The sequence below is a fragment of the Balaenoptera borealis genome (genome assembly GCF_965194805.1).
Source record: "Balaenoptera borealis genome assembly, chromosome: 20".
In the NCBI taxonomy this organism is placed as follows: domain Eukaryota; kingdom Metazoa; phylum Chordata; class Mammalia; order Artiodactyla; family Balaenopteridae; genus Balaenoptera; species Balaenoptera borealis.
Window position 1 is genome coordinate 5,479,169 of NC_138879.1, and position 14,144 is coordinate 5,493,312.

The following is a 14,144-nucleotide window of genomic DNA, read 5'->3' on the forward strand; positions in this document are numbered from 1 at the left end:
GTCAAAAGAAGCCTGGAGGGCAGGTCCGCTCAATGGCAGCCTTGGAGCAGGCACCAAGGTCACCACCTCTCCAGAGATCAAAAGGGGACGAGAGTCAAACAAAAGCACCTCAAAGGAGGGAAAGTGACAGTCGTGGAGGACACAGCACAGTTGGAGGCAAGCCCAGACAGCCTTAAGTCACCATGTCCCTTCTGCTTTGTCCGTAACCAGTCATTTTGACTGCTTTTGCATTAACTACGCAGTCTTGATTTTGATCCCCATGTTTATTTAACAAATATTTATTGACTGCCAACTGTGTGGCTACTTGGTGAACGAACAAAGTTCTAGCTCTCATGGAGCTTATGTTCCAGTGGAACACAGGAGGAGAAAACAGGTGAACCTACAATGGGGCTGTGAGCTTCTCCTCCAAAGACATCGGCAAGAAGCCGCTGACCCTAGGGAAGGTGAACAGAATCATCTCGATGGGGAAAGGAACGGCAGGTATTTTTTGAAAACCAGGCAAAAATAGTTCTAAACAGAAGTTTCCATTTCAAATGTGTGTCCCAGGACTTCCCTGGTGGCGCAGTGGACAAGCCTCCGCGCTCCCAATGCAGGGGGCCCGGGTTCAATCCTTGGTCAGGGAACTAGATCCCGCATCCATGCTGCAACTAAGAGTTCGCATGCCACAACTAAGGAGTCCACGAGCCGCAACTAAGGAGCCCGCCTGCCACAACTAAGACCCACTGCAAATTAATTAATTAATAATAAATAAACGTGTGTCCCTAATAAGGGAGAGAAGAAGGCTTATTAATCCAATCACTGAAATGTATCTATTCATAAGCAAATACTGAAACTGTTTTCTTGGGTAAGTTTCATGAATGAATCTCACAAATGTTATGCCTGGCTGTGTCTTACACACACACACACACACACACACACACACACACACACACACACACACACACCCCTTCTTGTTTTCTCATCATCATGTTGATCAGGGATCAGAAAGAGAAACTAATGATTCTGACATTTTACTTCATTATTTCTGTCCAACTAAATGTGAACAACGAAAACATAAACCCTTCCTCTCACATCCTCTCATTTCCATTTCTCCAATATATTGATATTGTCCTAATCATTTATTTACAATGTCTTCTATAATGCATTTTTTTAATTGAAGTATAGTTGATTTACAATTTTGTGTTAATTTCTGCTGTACAGCAAAGTGATTCAGTTTTATACACACACACACACACACACACACACACACACACACACACACACACACTCCTTTTCACATTCTTTTCCATTATGGTTTATCACAGGATATGGAATACAGTTCCCTTATAATGCACTTTAATAAGGATGCCGACACCTCCTTTAACTTTGCTTTAAAAGGGAAAAAAAGCCTGGTGGTGTGGTTTGAGCTGCCCTCGTTAAAGTTCTTAGGACCCTCTGTAGAATCCTAGGGGCTGCGGGCTTTCACCTGCTCTGTCACTGAGAGAGGCACCGAGAGAGGCAGACCGTCCCATTGTGTGACCGTCCCATTGTATGACCGTCCCATTGTATGACCGTCCCATTGTATGACCGTCCCATTGTATGACCGTCCCATTGTATGACCGTCCCATTGTATGACCGTCCCATTGTATGACCGTCCCATTGTATGACCGTCCCATTGTGTGACCGTCCCATTGTGTGACCGTCCCATTGTATGACCGTCCCATTGTATGACCGTCCCATTGTATGACCGTCCCATTCATTGTATGAGTCAAGGTTGACGCTGCAGATGGATGACTCTTGGGGACAGAAGGGACTTGGGGAAGGCCAGCCTCTCCCCCCACCCCACCCCCACTGAGTGACAGCTGGTGTCTGCGCCATGTGCCTCGGGCCACATAGTCGCAGCTCTTTGTTTGTTTATAAGCTTTAATTATTTCTAATCCTACACCTCACGCTGACATCTGAGGAATCACTGCAGCCATAAAAGACGTGTTTCACTAGGAGAGTGTGTGCGTCGGCTGGTGTTTCTTCCTTTGTCTTGCTTCTTTTTAGAATGTGATTGATGCGGAGCTTTGGGAAGGATACAGAAAGAGAACCACTTCATTACAGCAGAGATGCGGCCACCTTAATATGCTCGGGGCTGCTGCTTTGATGGGGGCTGATCAGTCGGGTGCAGCTGGGAGAGACCCTGGTTTTAATCGAGGACAGCAGTTTTCAACTGGGGTGTCTCTGTCCGCAAGGGACATCTGGCAATGGGCGTTTTTGTATGTGGGCGTGGGGGGAGAGGAAGGGTGCGGACATCTAGTGGGTAGAGGCCAGCGATGCTGCTAAAAGCCCCACGTCATGCAGGACGGCTCCCACCACAGAGGATGATGCGGCCAAATGCCAATAGTGTTGAAGTTGAGAAACCCGGCTTCAGAAAGATTTAGGACGATCAGGACCTCCCTGTATTGCTGGTCATGCTGAGAATGCACAGACCCTCTTTTTGTTGTCAAGATAAGAATTTTCCCGCTTCCTCCAGGAAGCCTGCCTTTCACGTGTTTGGCAAACTTATATTAAGCATCAACTGTGCACCAGAACCATTTTAGGTCCTGATGGTACAAAACAGTCAAGTCCCCTCTCCTCACGGATTTTCCAGAGACAGACAATAAACTAACAATAAATTATAAAGTCGAGGGCCAGGTCGGGATAATGTTGAGAAGAAAAACAAACTCATCGCCATAGTTACACAGGACAATTGTCATGTGTACCAGGTTCAAGCCCCGTGCCAGGCATTCTTCTAGCATCTTCTAGCACCTCATTATGAAACGCAAAGCTGGAGGGCTCCTCCAGATACGGTGCTGAGGGAGGTCTCTCTGAGAAGGTGGTGTTTGAGCAATGACCTGAACAGAAGGGAACAAGCCACACTGACTTTCGAAGATGGGGTTTCAGGCAAGGAGCAGGAGGGCACACACCTCGCACCACGACCCCCCTGCCGGCCACATCCTTTGACCATTTCATCAACCTACATTCCGCTGGTTGTACTGCTTTATTTCAGCGCTGGGGGCGGGGTGTACTGATACGATCCCACCCCAGCTTCGCTTAGAGGCTGCCGTGTAAAAAGCTGGACAAAACCCCAGCAGATCCCACTTGTACCCACCCCCGTCCTGGGCACTCGGTCCCACGTGTGGCCTTGGGAAGGGCGGGGCAGCTGTGCAGCGTGGGAGTGGCAGGGGGCACCCACAGGGTGACGCCGGGGGGCAGCTTCTAGGCCCCGGCGCTCCCTGAGAATCCTTGAGCCCAGGCACCGGCCAGCCTCCCGGGGCTCCTTTCACGCTCCCTTCTGGATTCCAACATCCCCTCCCTCCACTCTCAACTGCTCATGAAGAAAACAGAGAAATACGTCCCTTGGAATTTCAAGGAACAGCCTGGCAAGGGACACCAGCCGTGCCTTGGTGGCTTTATCCTGACGTCCGTGATGTTGCGGGAGAGTCAGGAAGCACCTGCAGGGCCACGGGGGCTCTCACGCTGCAGGGCTGACGCCACCCCTTACTCCCTGGAGCCCTGTCTGCTCACCCAGCAAGGACACTGCACGTGGAGGGGATGCTGCATTGTTTCTTTTACCAGAGCCTTAAATAAACACAGCTTTGGCCTGTGCAGGGGCGACCAAGTCCCCCGGGGGCGGGGGGGGGGGGGGAATTCCTTCTCTACATCTTCTTGCTTTGCTGAGCATGCCCCCTCTCTACTTGATATCAACACTGTCTTTCACTTCTGAGGCTTTTTTTTTTAATCTCTGCAAAGCTTTTCCATCCGGGCTACCTCACTCAATCCTTGCAGCCCCGTAAGGACGGTGAGGTGAGGGCGTGATCCCTTCCAGGGCAAACATCTGACTAATGCAAGCTGTTCTCGACTTTGCACCGCGTCCCTGAGAGCCCGCTAGGCTGCCCGTCGGCGGGGCGATGAGTCAGTCACTCTCCTCCCCGTGACCGTTTCATCTGAGTTCCCGGGACTCTGGGCAGCAACTCAGGGTTGCTGTGTCGCCTTGTAGCTCCCAAATGTCAAGGCACTGAAACACAGGCTCCTTCCCAAGCTACAAATCTCCCCCTCCTTCTAAATCACCCGCCACCCGCCACCCGCCACCCGCCACCCGAGTGCTTCCCCTGCCCTCCTCCCCCGTCCCCACCCAATCCTCCCAATCCAGCTCGGTACAGAGAGCGGGGAGGGGGCTGCTGGCAGGCGCCGGGCGACATCCATCCAGGGCCAAGGAACCTGAGGTCATTGTCCTCTTGTGACTGTTATTGTTATTATTATTAATGGTTGGGGCAAATCCCTGGCCCAGAATAAACAGAGCAACTTCCACCCACTCTGAAAAGACAGCGCCAAGAGACACGAGCTGGAAAAGCCTAGCACTTTCCAGAAGGAAAAGAGGGAGAGTGGAGAGACAGGGAAAGAAGGAGGAAACAAAATGAGGTGGGAAGGGAGGAAAGCAGCCCTGCAACACGCTCGACGTGAAAGCAAAAGAACTTCAAAACATAATATGTACGTCTCCCCCAAGGAATAAAATCCAGACGCTGTTCATCGGCGTTTGCTGCCCCAGGAAGACAACTGCTGGCTGCTGACGTTTCTACAGCCCCAAAGAGACGAGCCACAAAAGGACTGAAAGCCTGGAGCGCAACCCGACAGGATGCAGGCGCCTCCAAAGGAAGTCTGCGACGGCAACGACAGCCCCCCACGCAAAGCACAAATGGAAACTCGCCACGAGGTCCCGAAGCCCCGCAGGCCCCGCAGCCCCCAGAACTCAGGGCAACCAGCTGGATGCGTTCGCCCGCATCCCAACAGCACCCGCCCCTGCGCTCACCTGTCTCTGGTTCTCCTCCCGCTGGGACATACCATTGCTGTTACCAGCCGTCAGGGGAAGCAGAGCACGTCAACCTCCGATACTCGCCCACGTGCTCGTGGCGAGCCCGACCTCCGCCGGACCCACACAGGCACACCCTCTATCATGCCGATTCGGGCCACGGGGGTCCTCCGGGATGTCTCTGCGCCTCCCCGGCCCTGTGGAGAGCAGTCTCTTTAACTGAGCTTTGTCAGGGGGCCACGGGTCCCTGATGAAGAGCAAAGGGAAAGGTCGCAGGATTCACAGGTGCCCCTTGCCAGCCACACACAGCCCGAGCAAGGCGGGCGCTCCACCCCAGTGGGGAAGCCGCAGCGCGTCCCCGCCCCGGGGACCCAGGCGCACTGATGCTGGGGGTTGGGGGGGCCTGGCATCCCCGAGCAGACTTTGTCCTCTCCCCCCACCGCCCCACCAGCTGCTGCCTCTGCCTTCCCCACTTAACCCAGACACACAGGGTGAGGGGAAACAGTGGATACTGTTTTCATTACTAAGAAATTGCAATAATAACGACACTCATACCACGATCTGAAATTATTCCACATAATGGAAAAAAAATTAAATGTCGCCCCTGATCACCAGCCGGAATACGGGTGATGCTTACATAACAGATGACCTTCTCTCCCGGGGAGGCCGGTAGCGCCCTGCTGCCTGGGGCCAGGCGGGCACGGGGCTGTGAGCGGCCGGCCTCACAGCAAACAGGGACACAGAGTGGCAGAGGGGACAAGTAGTTGCTGTCTTCCCTGCCTCGTTTGCCTACACATTGAGGGATCCCGGGTCATAGCCAGGAGCCCTAAAGACAAGGAGAATGGCAACCCAAAGTCCTTGGTCCCTACTGGTTTGGGAAGCACAGTTCATCTCGCCTGAGCACACTAGGATTCCACCCCAACCCAGTTCCGTCCCTTCTCCCTACAGTAACAGCATGGCATCTCGTCTGTTGCCAGTGAAGCAGGTTTTCAAGCTTCTAATTGTTCCATCCTTGATGCTTTTAAAATCCTGGCTGAGGAAGCCTGAGCTCCCTCTTCCAGGAAGCCTTCCTGGATAAACCCAGCCTAGTCGGGATTAAATGCGCCTCCCTCTCTGTGCTCCCCTGACATCCCACACATGTTTCCCTCATCACATTTGCCAAACTGCGCAGTAACTCTCGGTTTCCTTGGCTATCTCAAAATCGTGAGATTCTCAAAGCAGGAGCTGTGTCCTCCGGCTCTCCTATGAGGGCCTAGCACAGCGTCCAGAAACCAAGAACTCAGTGAATTTACAGGAATGAGCTCCGAAATGAGAGGGGAAATGCTGTATAAGACAGAAGACAAAGATCCGGGTAAACACAAAATGTTTAGGCCGTGAGAAAGAAGGCAAAGTGGTTTAGTGCAGGGAGGGCAAGAAAAGGCTTAAAAGTATCAAGAGTTTCTAGGTAATGACAAAAAGCATGACTTTCTACCCAACGCCAGCTTCTCTCCCCTTGATGATTGTGTAAGGTCCTCAACATCAGCCCTGAGACCACGTGGGGATGGGCAGCCCCCTACCCTGTGACTCTCCACCCAAAGGCTCCAACTCTACTCCCCTTCCGGGTACAAATACTCAGAGCGGGGCAGCTCAGCTCACTTCCCGGAAGGTAAGATCTTTCCACCCCGAAGCCCAGGATCCCACCAAGGCCACATCTTTCAGCTTCCCCCCCATTTCCTCCACGACCTCAGCCTAAAGCTTCCCAAAGGCAAAGTTAATTACAGAGTTCTAGTTATGTTTAAGCTATGTAAGTATGCTGTTACTCAAACTATCTTTTTAGGGACAAAACCTTCTCCTATTTCTGATGCCAAATTACTATTCATAATCAAGCCTATTTAATCACGTACAACAGATTCTAAAGCACCACACAGCTCTCTCTGCAAAGGTACAGCTCCCTGAGGGTCTGCAAAGATAGCCCTCCAATCGCCACTCCACATAAGTGGCTCTGTGCTGTGTTCCAAAGAGCCAGGTTTCCTACTAGCATGGTTGACAGAGAGACGGCGAGTGGCAGAATTTTCCAAACCATTATGCTTTTTCTTACAACTCAAAATATGACTTTTCCTTAAAACAATAATATAAATCTAAATGAACGCAAATACCTAAGTACAATGAAGTATTTTCTTTCTAATCCTCAATGATTATCCTTAATCCTAGAAGTCATTAAAATATATCTATAAAATCCACATTGACACACTACTATATATAAAATAGATAACTAATAAGGACCTACTGTGTAGCACAGGGAACTCTACTCAATACTCTGTAATGGCCTACATGGGAAAAGAATCTTAAAAAGAGTGAATATATGTATATGTATAACTGATTCACTTTGCTGTACACCTGAAACTAACACAACATTGTAAATCAACTATACCCCAATAAAAATTAATTAAAAAAAAAAAATCCAGGCTGAGCCTTTTCTGACTTCTTAATATTTTGAGAACCCCCAGCTGGTCTTTCCAGGCAACTTTTTCTGACCTCTGTTATCCTTTTGGAGAATATCAGATTCCTCCAGAAATCTGCTAAAAGACAAGATTTCTCTTCTCAGGAAAAACAATGCATGCGTATTAGACACTTATTGTTGGTAACAAAATACCCCAAAACTTAGTGGCTTAGAACATCAATCAGTTATTATTGCTAGATTCTTCTCCATGAGGCCTGTCGTCCTCCAGCAAGCTAATTGGGCTCATTCATATGGCAAACTCGGGTTTCAGGGGCAGCAAGAGAAGGAAATATCCAATGTCAAGTGCTATAGTCAAGTCTGCTTGCACCACATATGGTACCACAGCAGGTCAATGACCACCCAAACTGAAGGGATGGATAAACCAACTGTACCTCTTGTTGTGTGTGTGGGGGCGATGGGGGGGGGGGAGCCAGGGTCATGTGTCATCGTATGGATGACAACAGGGGGAGAATTTGTGGCCATCTGTGCAAACAACCACAGCACATAGGCACAGACAGACAAAATGCAGCCTTCTTGATCCATGGGTGAACCTCAAAACTCAATCTCACACGCCTAAAACAGTGCTTCTCCAATGGGGACCCAAGGACATATTCGCAGAGGTCGGAAAGTTTTCTATAAAATTTTTTCAAGTTTGTATTTTCATTTAAACTATAATCGAGGGCTTCCCTGGTGGCGCAGTGGTTGAGAATCTGCCCGCCAATGCAGGGGACACGGGTTCGAGCCCTGGTCCGGAAAGATCCCACGTGCTGTGGAGCAACTAAGCCCGTGCGCCACAACTACTGAGCCTGCGCTCTAGCGCCCACGAGCCACAACTTCTGAGCCCGCGTGCCACAACTACTGAAGGCTGCGTGCCTAGAGCCCATGCTCCACAACAAGAGAAGCCACCGCAATGAAAAGCCCGCTCGCCGCAACTAGAGAAAGCCCGCGCACAGCAACGAAGACCCAACGCAGCCAAAAATAAACACAAATAAATAAATTTTAAAAAATAAAATAAAAATAAGCTATAATCGAAAGAAAAAATAATAACACCACAATCTGAATCACCAGGGTGGCCTCTTTATAGCCAAATCCTACCTCTGGATTTCAGTGCCTTTGTTGGCCTTTGTGTTTATGACGGAGCGGGGACCGAGCCGTACTGCTTTCACCGTTGAGGGCTAATTGTTGAGGGCAGGCTCAATGGACAGATGATACTGGGAGCCAAGCTCAGGCCAAATACCTTCGTGAAGCCCTGTGTAGATGGGGGAGGTTCCCAAGTAGTTCTAGAACAGCGGGAGAACTGATTCCTTCCAGCAGTATTCCTGGGACAGACCTGCCAGAAGCAAAGGCAGCTGATGGCGGCAGTCAGCACACCTGGCTCTCGGAATTGGTGGTTTATTTTTGGCAAAACCTCGTCTGCCACATCACAAAAATGTTGTTGGTTTTGATTTGATCGGTTTTGTTGTTTTGATGTGAACTGACACGTTCTGGTTTCATGACTGGGGAAGATCCAAAAGCATAAGGACTAACATATACCTTAACGTCATGCTCGTGCGTATTCAGGCTTATAAATGCGTCTATAACGGGACAGTCAAAATAGCTCGAATCAACCTTGGGACTGTGTGAGCTTTACTTCCTTTCAAATGAATACGTACATTGAGTCAAACGGCGAAAAAAACACTGGTCTACAGGGCGAAACAACGGGTTCTCCTCCTCTGGGTTTCCCTCCATATCAACTCTCCTTCAAAATACAGCAATGTCTGCCTTCCCTTCTCTAAAACTGAGAACTTAACAGTACACAGTGACCCAATGATGGTTCTTCTATGCTCAGAATAATGGAAACTGTTGAAGTCACAACTCTCTGGGCCTCCTGTAGCCAAAGCAGCGTGTTGACCGAGACACCATACACACTTCTGTGTGTGGACACAAATCTCCTGAATCACCCCTTTTGTCCTGAGCAGCCATTTCCCAGGGTCCCCTGTTCCTTGAGATGCTTCAAGAGAAAGGATTCCACAGATAAACGTGGAAAACTTGAGCACGGCCGTACGGAAGAGACAAAGACTCTAAGTCCCACAGCAAAGAAGCGGTTTTGTTTAAACCTACATTTCCCATATTGATTTGGCCACACACAGAACCTATTAATATTCAGCAGATGAAGCCTTAGGGAAAAGTGCTCAAAGCAATCCTCTTCTGTTCCCAATGCTCAGAACATTCAGCAAAATACTTCTGCTTACACTGGAATATGATCATATTTATCCAGAAAAAAATCAAAAGGCTGGATGAGGTATCTTGGACTCAAATATCTATCACTTTCACAAATACAGGTCTGTTGATCATCCTTAAAGATGAGTCAGTAGAATGTATTGTGTGTGTGTTTCTCCCCTTGCAGTCACACCAGCTAGAGATTATGAAAACCAAGAAGGTAATTATTCTATAAAACCCAGCCCTTCCTTTTTTTTTTTACTACTATAAATAATAGTAACAAAATAATAATTATATACATATATATATATATATTTTTTTTTTTTTTTTTTAAACAGTCTTTCTATTGTCAGTGCTGGAAAAGAGATCTTTACCAGAGCACCGCTGAGGAGAAAAAAACGAATGTTTTTGGCTCATCACCAATATATAGCTTTGACAACCATAAAATCATAAAACGATTTTTCTTGACTCTAGGAAGAAGAGAGAGAGCAAAAGGGCATCTGTAAGACAGTCACGACCCACAGGGTGAACTGATGACTCAAGAGGCCTCTTCCCATAAAATTCTGGTGAGGAATCAAAGTACTAAAACAATGCAACACCAGATCCAGGGTGAGTTGAGGCACAGAAGATGGAGTGGGTTGGAAAGAAGTATCCTTGGTATTGACCCCAATGTTTGCACAAACCCTCTTGTCTATCCCGTGCTCAGCTTCTAACCGCCTTTTCTTGTGTTGTCACACTCGATCCTCAGTATCTTTTTGTGATGTAGACAGACAGACAGCGCCACTACCCCTATTATGGGCTCAACTGTTGCACCCCTACCCTACCCCAAACCCTGCTAAAATTCATAGGTTGAAATCCTAACCCCCAGTCCCTCCGAATGGTCCTCTATTTGAAGACGGGCTCTTTAAAGATGTAATGAAATTAAATGCAGTCTTTAGATGGGATCTAATTTAATATGACTGGTGTTCCTGTAAGAAGAGGAAATCTGGACACAGACATGCATGGAGAGAAGACGATGTGAAGACACAGGGAACAAGACGGCATCTACAAGCCAAGGAGGGGGGCCTAGAACAGACCCTTCCCTCATCAGTCTTGGGAGGAACCAACCCTGCCATCACCTTGACCTTGGTCTTCCAGCTTCCAGAACTGGGAGGCAATAAATGCCTGTTGTTTAAGCCACCCAGTCTGTGGCACTTTGTTACGCAGCCCTAGCAGACGAATACACCCCCTATTTTACATTTGAGGGAACTAAGTCATGAAAGCTCAGGGCCTAACATCACACTACTCATCAGAGGCATGAGCAAGATGTGAACCCAGAACTTCGGATTCCAAATCTCCCTACTCCTCCCACCACCATGCTGTGATCAACCAGGGATACACTAAGACAAGGGGGGGCTTCAAGAAGCAACCCCACCCATATCAACCCAAAGGGTGTGCCTGGGAATGCACATACTAGGTGCCAATTTGTGAGTTGTGAGCCAGTACATTCAGCGGAGAGAGCTGTCCAAGTGTGATGTGCACATGGAGGGGTGATCAGTGGCCCTGTCTGTGGTCCTGGCAGAATCTCAGAGATACGGAGCCACGAACCACGCGTGATGGCCCATGAGAACTCACTTCACGGATGCAGATGGACAGAAGCTAGCACGATTCTATGGGGTAAGGACCCGACCGAAAACCAGGTCTCCAGGCTACAAGGGAAAAATGGGGGAATGTTACTATGGTTGTTAAAGATGATCTAAAATGAGAAGTAAGGCAGAGAGAGGTTGGTCGCCAGAAGGGACAGAGGTGCCCTCAGCGCCGTGCTAGGGGCCTCGACCCACCAGACATCTGTGCAGGGGATTGGCGTCCAGGGAATCGGAGCGAGAAGCACCCACTCCAGACCAGGAGAGGAAGTGCAGCAGCGGGACTGAGACGTCAGGAAGGCTTCAGTGTGTGTCTCCTGAACCATTTCAGGCAAACCACGACCTTAACCGCAGTCCACCGGAGAGAGGCCTGGGAGGATGGGGTGGGGAGGCGGGGGGCAGGGTGTCGGCAGGGCCCCGGGGTGCGGGAAGGACTTCACAGCATCGTCCCTGCCTCTCAGCCTCACAGCCGATGCCTTCGTCCATCCCCCAGCCTCGGCCCCTGTTCACACGGCCAGCCGTCTTCTCAGCAGCGTCCCATCCCCATGGGGCCTTGACCAGCAGGATCTGAAACCTCGAACTGTTTCTGGAAATAGTCTTTCTGCCTCCTGATAACTGCTGCCTCCAAGGCTGAGACACACAGCTTCCTAAACGGAACTGTTGACCAGGGTCTACAGCCCAAAGGAAGCCGGCTGGGAAAGGTGGAATCAGGGGCCAGTTAGTGACTCCAAGGATGGCGGGGAGGGAAGGGGAGGGAGAGGCTCTGGAAGGGGGTGGAAATCCCTGTGCATTTTTATGCTAAGGAGCTAGTGTGCAAATGGCAGGCAAACCACTTCAAAACAGAAGCTGTGGCTTTGAAGAACATGCTTGATTTTTTTTTTTTTTTAAATGGGGCTTAATCCAAAGCATCACTCTGCTTGGAGCAGAATTAATTATTCAACTGATCTGGGCTTGATGAGGGCTTGGCAGCTGAGAAGGGTTCGAAGCAGCTTGCTTCTAAGGAATTTTTTTCTGCTTCCTGCTGTGGGTACCTGGGGACCAGCATCTTCCCTTTTTCTCTCTTTTCCAAGCCTCAGTCCCGGAGCAAACAGCCAAGCTGAGACACACAGCAGGGCCATATGAGGTCTCAGCTGCTGCACAGCAAATTACCACAAATTCAGGGCTGAAAGCAACACTCGTTTCTTATCGCTCAGTTTCCACGGTTCAAGGATCCAGGAAGGGGTTCAAATGGGTCCTTTGCTCAGAGTCTCACTGGGATAAATTCAAGATCACAGCCAGGACTTCCCTGGCGGTGCACTGGTTAAGAATCCACCTGCCAGTGCAGGGGACACAGGTTTGAGCCCTGGTCCGGGAAGATCCCACATGCCACGGAGCAACTAAGCCCGTGCGCCACAACTACTGAGCCTGTGCTCTAGAGCTCACGAGCCACAACTCCTGAAGCCCACGTGCCACAACTACTGAAGCCCGCGCGCCTAGAGCCCGTGCTCCACAACAAGAGAAGCCACCGCAATGAGAAGCCCGTGCACCGCAACGAAGAGCAGCCTCCGCCTGCCGCAACTAGAGAAAGCCCGTGCGCAGCAGCGAAGACCCAACGCAGCCAAAAATAAAATAAATAAATCAATTTATTTTTAAAAAAAGAAAGATCACAGCCAGCTGGGGCTGAGATCCCATCTGAGGCTCTCATCCAAGTGCACTGGTTCTTGGCAGAATTCAGTTTTTTGCAGATGAAGGCCAGAGGTTCCCATTTTCTCGGTGGTGGTGCTGGGGACTCTTCTCCCAGCAACCAGAGACCACCCTCAGGTCCCTGCAGGCAGCCCCCACGGTGGGCAATTCACAGCACGGCTACCGGCTTCTTCAAGGTCAGCAGCGGACGCTGTCTCACGTCATATCCCTCTGACCTCAAGAAGGGCCAAGACACTCTTTTAAGGGTTCACCTGATTAGGTCAGGCCTACCCAGGATACTTTCCCTATTGATGAACTAGAAGTCAACCGACAGACGACCTGAGCAGTAACTAAGGGGAGTGAAATCCCACCGAGGGGAGGGGATTCCACGGCGTGCACACCAGGGGGTGCGACTCATAGGGGCCATCTCGGGATCCCACCTACACCACAATCCCTGTAGTACAAAACTCTCTCTTTAACATCCCTATCACCCTAAGATTTCTAGAGTCTAAATTTTCCCTTCGATGACTAAGTCGGAAGGCATACATTATGGACAAGATTTAGTGGTCTACCAATTCTTTGTAGCACAAAGTCTCCATCAAAGCCCCAACCTCATACAACACATCTAGTATCTTCTGGCTCATCAATAAACCACGGCAAGGCGGTGGCATATTCCAGGAGTTCTAACAGGCAGAGGTTTCGGCTCAGCCATCACTGCGGAAGAGACCAGTGGTGGCCATGGGGCCAATTGATCCATTAGGTACAGGAAGTGTAGAGCCCAGCACCCATTTTTAGGGGCCCCCCAGAATGTTTTAATCTCTTTAAAATAAGAAGAAACGAATAATAATGAAACATAATAACGAATCCAGCCTGGATTATATTCATCTTTATGCCAACACAGCTGTAAAATATAATTTTCCATCTTTTTTTTTTGGTGGAGGAAGGGGTCCACAAAGATGAACGTTCCTACGGCCCCCAAAGGTCCAAAGGTGGGCCTGGCAGTGGTGCCCCTTCAAGGTACACATGGGTTTTCCTTGCACAGCCCCCCAGTGACTCCAGAGGGCATCTGACTCTGCCTCAGAAAGAGGACTCAGGCAAGCCCAGGGTCCTACAGTGGTGACCTTTGGACTAAGTGAATTGAAAATACTGAGTGACAAAGCAGGATAGATCCCCGGCCACTGCAGGACAGTGCTGATACGCTAATTAGTCTGATGGGAACATATCAGCCTGAAGTTATAAACACGGGGCTAATAAGGCCGTGTTTAGTCCCTGGATGAGCCCCATGGTTATGTCGGAGACCTAATGACCATCAACCACCTCACCGCTGGGAGCGGATGGCCTCCAGGGGGACGTAAGGACATAAACGAAG

At 49.6% G+C, this 14,144-nt stretch overlaps 1 protein-coding gene across 19 annotated transcripts in view; it reads right to left on the reverse strand.

Moving 5' to 3' along the window:
• The window catches only part of SLC39A11 (solute carrier family 39 member 11), a 423,126-nt gene that overhangs the window by 233,606 nt on the left and 175,376 nt on the right, over window positions 1–14,144 (reverse strand). The window lies entirely within an intron of this gene.